This window comes from Chenopodium album, chromosome 11 (assembly GCF_948465745.1).
Source record: "Chenopodium album chromosome 11, dcCheAlbu1.1, whole genome shotgun sequence".
In the NCBI taxonomy this organism is placed as follows: Eukaryota; Viridiplantae; Streptophyta; class Magnoliopsida; order Caryophyllales; family Amaranthaceae; genus Chenopodium; species Chenopodium album.
This window is the reverse complement of record NC_137844.1, coordinates 34,429,415-34,435,668: the sequence shown is the minus strand read 5'-3', so window position 1 is coordinate 34,435,668 and position 6,254 is coordinate 34,429,415. Positions and strand designations below refer to the sequence as shown.

The window sequence follows — 6,254 nt, the reverse complement described above, 5'->3', positions numbered from 1 at the left end:
GTTGCTTGATGAATTCTCATTTGATGAAACTTCCGAAACAAGCTCATTTTGCTTCAACTTTGGTTTCTTCTTCATAAAAGTTCTTTTCTTCTTCTTTGTCTTCTTACTCCTTCTAGTGGACGACTTCTTACCATCAACACTCTTGGAGTCAACCTCGTCCTCTTGAGGGTAGAGCTCAAACCATGGAGGAATATCAATCACCTCCTCATCTACAAGCTTAAAAAGCTCCTTGTTTTCTTCACTAAACTTTTTGCATTCAATACTCAAAGGCACATTATCACAAACCTCAAGACCTTTGTTAGTAGAAAAAACAATCATGCATACATTATCATTGGAATGAGGTGAATTGATGCACATCATTCCATTCACAAGAGACAAAGATTCATGCATCGGTTTAAGCTCAAAACTAGCCTTATTATTACCAACTCTCAAAGAAAGAATACCTCCCTTCACATCTATTAAAGCTCCCGAAGTAGCTAAGAAAGGTCTCCCTAAAATGATAGGTGTGTTATCATCTTCTGCTATCTCAAGCATAATAAAATCAACCGGAATTGTAAACTCCCCTATCTTGAGGGGAACATCCTCAACTCTTCCCTTTGGAAACTTAATAGATCGATCGGCCAATTGTAAAGTCATGTTGGTTGGAAGAAGCTCACCTAGCTTAAGCTTCCTAAAGACCGAATAAAGCATGATACTCACACTAGCACCAAGATCACATAGAGCATTTTGAAACAATTTTCCATATATTTTGCAAGGGATTGAGAATTTACCCGGATCTTTCATTTTCTTGGGTAAATCATTGTGAATCAAAGCTCTACAACATTCCCCAACCTTTACCGAATCAATCTCATTGCACTCTCTCTTGCCACTCAAGATTTCTTTAAAGAACTTAGATTATCTTGGCATTTGGGTCATGGCTTCGGTGAAAGGGATTGAAAGATGAACTTCCCTAAGAATGTCAACAAAATCTCCCAAATTGTTCATCAATTTTGTTTCTCAAAAAATTTTGGGCATATGGAAGTTTAAGCTTGATTACCTCCTCTTGAAATTTTTCATCACTCTTCTCTTCCTCTTGGGCTTCTTTACTCACCTTCTTTGACACATTGATCTCTTTTTCCTCACGTGAATCACTCATCTTCTTATCTTGCTCACTCTTCCTAGAAACTCTCTCTTCAAGCACTTTCCCACTCCTTGTGGTGATAGAATACACGGGTTTCTTAGGTTCAACTCCTTGTGAGGGTAAAGAAGAAGGGCTAGAATTCACACTCTCTTTCAAGGTATTATCCAATTGAGTGATTTGAGTTTCAAGCATCTTGTTGTGTGTCATCATCTCATTGAACTTTTTATCACTTACCGACATGTAAGTATTCAAAATTTTAGTTTGGTTCTCGATGATTTCTTCCAAGGTAGTTCTAGAAGATGAAGGTTGAGCATAGGAATTCTCACCATTACCTTGAGTTCTTAGAGAAAATCCGGGTGGGGGTCCCCTTTGGTTGTTGTTTTGAAAATTCCCCCGGTTTTGGTTGCTCCAATTACCCCGGTTTTGGTTTTGGCCATTGTTTTAGTATTTGTTACCATAGCCTTGACCTTGGCTTTGGTTTCCATACCATTGGCCTTGATTTTGATTATTATAACCTTGATTATTATAGTTCCCTCGGAAATTTTGATTTCCTTGGTTTCTATAACCACCATTGTTATAATTATCAAAATTCCCTTGTTGGTGAGCATTTCTATTCCTAAAGTTTCTTGGTCCATTGTTGTTATTTGAAACAAAATTCAATTGCTCTCAATGATTATTATCAACATCATCACAACTCTCAAATGCATGTGGACAACTAGAAAAATCATGGTCATATAACCCACATACATCACAAAACACACATCCATTTGGCATATTACTCGAAGTTGAAGGAGGAGTAGAGTTAGAATATGTACCTCTCCCCTTATTGTGGGAGGGAAGAATTAGTGCTTGTGAAGAAGCACTCTCAAGCTTAGCCTTAATTGAGGTCATCTCCTTTCCCAAGTTTGAAATTTGTGAGGAAAAATTGTTGATGGCATTGAGATGGTCGATTGAATAAACCGTTGAACCGCTTTTTCTTGTCGACTCTCTCTCACCTTCTTGCCAATCCATGTGATATCTCACCACATCTTTAATTAAGTCCACCACTTCATCCTCTATTTTGTTCATGATAGGGCCTCCGGCACTGGCATCCAAGCAAGACTTGCCTTGAGGGCTTAAACCTCCATAGAAGATTTGGATGATTTGATAGGTAGGAATCCCATGGTGTGGGCACTCTCTTTGGTACTCCTTATACCTTTCCCATGCCTCATAAAGACTTTCATTCGGATTTTTCTTGAAACTTTGAGTGAGAGCTCTTGCTTTGGCCGTCTTCTTTTGTGGATGGAACCGAGATAGAAACTCCTTAGTCACTTCATTCCATGTTCTCAAAGAGTTTGGCTTCACGTCCTTGTCTAACCACTATAAGGCACATCCAATAAGAGAGAAAGGGAAAAGTTTAAGTCGAATAAACTCTTGAGAAACCCCGTTCACCTTGATTGTGTTGCAATACTTCTCAAATTCCTTAACATGGTTAAGGAGACTCTCATTCTTTGCACAACTATATTGACGCCTCTCTATCAAAGTGATCATCGTCGGTCTTATCTCAAAATCATTTGCCGGTGTCGTAGCAGGAGAAATTCCTCTTTCAAACCTATAAGCTCTCGGAGTTCCCAACTTCTTCAATGCTACTCTCGGATTAGCACCCATGCTTTCTCGTTCTTCTTCTTTTTCTTGATGGATTTCCTCTCTTGGGGGACTTGAACTTGAGGAACGATTGGCAACCCTTATCCTTGTTATGGTCCTTTCAATTTCCGGATCAAATGGCACTAAATTTCGAACTCGTGCCCTATGCATACAAAACTCAAAGCAAAATATCAATAGCACGGCTACAAATGTAGCCTGAAAGAAGGAAAATGTTTTTGTATTTTTCAAATAAAATGGAATAGACTCAATCAACAATAGCAATCACCATGCCCTCCTCGGCAACGGCGCCATTTTTTATGGCGGGATAAACCTAGGTCGTTGGTAACTAGATTTCCCAGAAAAAACAAAATTTTTAAAACCAAACCCAACCCTAGGTATAGGGGCAAGTCCAGGTCGAACCCAAAGGAAGGTGGTATTGCTAAATCTAATCTAAGCTATTCCGAAATCTTAAAATGATGGGTTGGTCTATGCTATCGAAACAATTCAATCAACTAACAAATGGAAACCAATTATCAAAACACTAGGGAATTTAAGATCCACATGCACCAATGATAAACTTGCTAATTCGATGGGAATTTGATCAATCAAGCAATGCGAGGGAAAACGATATTTACAATCAAAATCACTCAAGAAGCTATTTCCTAGGGTCAAGCTAGATGTCTCTACAAATGACTTCAAAGGAAAATTGCAAGTCAAGATTAATCGATAATAATAGCATCCAAATCAATTGTTCATGTCATTGAAAGCTATTATGCAATCTAGCATGATCATCAAGGTTAGCTACTCCTCTTTAAATCAAACACATGCACAAATTTCATCAACCAATTTAATCATATCAAAAAATCAATCAAAAACCCTAAATTAGCTATAAATTATTACCAATACATGCTTCACCACATCCCTAGAAAAGGAACTACTCACTACTCATGGTAAAATTGAAAAGCATAACAAAAGTAATCAACAATCTCATCATCAACATTGTAATCCAAATATCAACAATAAAAAACAAGCTAAACAATAGAAATTCAACAATATATCAAAATTAAACATAAAATTGCATTGAAAAGGAAAGGATTCTTACAAAACTTTGCTCAATATCAAAGAGGAATGAAGATTTCAATATCACAATCATCAAACTTCAAGTTTCTCTCTCTAAAATCTAAGAACAAATTCTCCAAAATCTAGAGCTTCTCTCTCTAAAATGCTAATCAAAGTCTAATTATAATGTAAGCTAATGTCCTCCTAAGATCCTCCTCTCTCTAGAAATGAAGGAAATCTATATACTGTAAAACTAACTAAGGAGAAGTTAGTTAGACGTCCAAAAGAGACCTCAAAAGGCGCGGCCTCTCATCCCTATGCGCGGCCGCAACAAAATGGGTACGGAAACAGGGGGAGGAGAGACGCGTGGTCGCTCTTGGCACCTGCGCGGCCGCGCCAACCACCTACGCGGCCACTCCTCCCTCGCGTGCGGCCGCGTCCTAGGAGCAGGGGAAATGCTTGGTGCGCTCGAAGATGCCCCCGCGTGCTCCATATGATTCATGTTGCTAAGGCAATCTCTTGAAGCCCTTACGGTGGGTTCTACACCGTCTTTTAATGTCCACGCGGCATGAGAGTGTGGCCTTAAAGACTTGACTCTTGCATTTAAACATCTTTGTGCTTCAAGAGGAGGAACCAGGTTTCATCTTTGGCCTTGTATATCCCGAGAGAATGCCAATGAGCTTCTCGAACATCACCAACTTCCTAAATCAAAGAAAAGCAAGAAAGTAAAGAAGAAAATGCAAAATAAACTCAGAAAAGCAAGAAAATAAGAAAGCAACTAAGGAAATTGCAAATTATATAGAAAATACCAGTAAAACTAGAGAAAACACGATAAAAGAGATGTAAAAGTAATGAAAAATCATCTTAAAAGAAGCTACATGAGTGCCATAAATGACACTCATCAATATGTATATGATACAACCCAAGGGTTTTGAAATCCAAAAATCATAGTAAGTTTCGCAAACTTCAGAAATTCATTTATGGATTGAAGTAAGCATCAGGGAGTTGGAACATTCGTTTCAATTAGGCAATCAAACAGTTTGATTTCCTCAAAGACGAAAAGGAATCTTGTAGAGACAAGAAGTTTTGTGGGAGCAATTGGTCTTCTTAGTCTTGTATGTAGATGACATACATTTCATATGAAATGACATGTCAATGCTTGAATAAATCAAGTAGTAGTTAGGAGTTATTTCTATATGAAAGACTTAGGAGATGTTGAGTGCATATTGGGAATCAAGATCCACGAAATGAATATTGAAGAATTATTGGACCAAATCAAGAGACTTATGTTGATAAGGTTCTTGACAAGTTCAAGATGTAAGACTCTAAGCATATTGAAAGTTACCAAGAACAAATCCTTGAGTACTTGAGAAGCACTAAAGGAATGTCTCTAGTTTATGGTGGCAAAAGTGAATAAGTTGTCAAAAGGTTATACGGATGCAAGTTTTCCAAATAGGCAAGATGACTTTAGATGTTGATCTAGATACATTTTGTGTCTGAATGGAGATGGATAGTGAGCTTGAAGAGTCCAAAGCACAACACTATTGCGTGCTTAATGTCAGAATTTGTGTATTTAGCTACAGTAAGAGTAGTTAAGGAGGAAGTTTGGATCAAATTGTTCTGTGACTAAAATGAAACCTTTGCCAAAGAAAAGGAGCTAGGGTCACATCACAAATCCAAACAAACAGATATGAGACCCCACAGAAATATTATTTCTCTTATTTAATTATGGTTTTGGAAATTAAATAAAATATCCAAAATAATTATGAATTGATGGGCTCATCAGGTTGATGACCAGGTGAATAAAACCCCACAGGTGAACAAAATTCATATATTATTTAAGTTCCTAGTTCAAAATCATTAAAGTGGACATAAATGATTTCAATAAACGGACTAGCATGTAAGATTGATTGGATAGCGCAGTTTCATGGGCTATAGGGGCATAGTGATGCTCGGTCAATCACTTGGATATGCAAGAATGATGCATGATCGAACTATTGACGTACTTTGAAGTTCAAGTATAGAGCTTCCAAATATATTAGTGGATTCCTTTGACATGACTGGAACATTGATTCTATTCGATGATTGATTTAATTGTGGTACAGTCAAACGTCTACCCGTAACTGGAGATTATAAAGGATGTTTCTTGGTTACTTCAAAGTTGAGTGGGAGCTTTGTTGCTTCAAGATTGGATTGAGTCTACCTATTAAATTAGGGAATGTGTCATGGCCGCTTGAAGAGGGAGAATTCAGAAAATACGTGGCCGCATTCAAATGCATTACTCAGTTATCATTTGGTTTTGTGATTCTAACTCAGATTTCAAGAAACGATTTGTAGATTAATATGGTCTCGACATGTGATGCAATCATATTATCAAATCGACACACATTGACTTAAGGAATTTGAATATTGCACACTTATCTCAAACAAGTGGGATATTGAAGGATTTATG

General features: G+C 37.5%; 1 pseudogene; it reads left to right on the top strand.

Annotated features, from left to right (window-relative positions):
- Positions 1-2,276: 2,276 nt before the first annotated feature.
- LOC145569752 (small nucleolar RNA R71) lies at positions 2,277-2,374 on the top strand (annotated as a pseudogene).
- Positions 2,375-6,254: the final 3,880 nt, after the last annotated feature.